Consider the following 547-nt stretch of genomic DNA (forward strand, 5'->3'; position numbering starts at 1 on the left):
TCTTCTTTTTTCATTTTCATCTCCCCATGCATGCATGCATGCAATCAGTAAGTTTCAACAAAAACTAACCATTGCATGGTGCTTAATTATGCATGCAGATAAGAGAAAAGGGATCCCGCCATCTCACATCTCTAAATCCATGCAAAGTTTGAACTTTGTGTCTGGCACAAAACCATCTCTAGACCTAATAGTGACGACTTTTAGAAAGTTGTCACAATTACTCGAACTTTTGTGACAATGTTTACGGACACTAAAAGTAGTATTTGAGTGATAACAATAGTGGTCACAATAAATGTACATTTTGTGATCAAATATGTTGTTACAAAAAATTGATTTAATGAAAACTAAAATCGTTGTAATTAATTATTTTATTGTGACAACACTTTCGTCACAATAGTTGTACTTATTTGTGAGAATTGTTTTTGATTCAAAATGAATTATTAGTGACCTAAAAATAATTATAAATAATTTCTTTATTATGACAACAAATATAGTAACAAATATTGTATTTAGCATCTTTTCTCCTTAATATTTTAGACAAATACCC

The sequence above is a fragment of the Ipomoea triloba genome, chromosome 16 (genome assembly GCF_003576645.1).
Source record: "Ipomoea triloba cultivar NCNSP0323 chromosome 16, ASM357664v1".
NCBI classification, from domain to species: domain Eukaryota; kingdom Viridiplantae; phylum Streptophyta; class Magnoliopsida; order Solanales; family Convolvulaceae; genus Ipomoea; species Ipomoea triloba.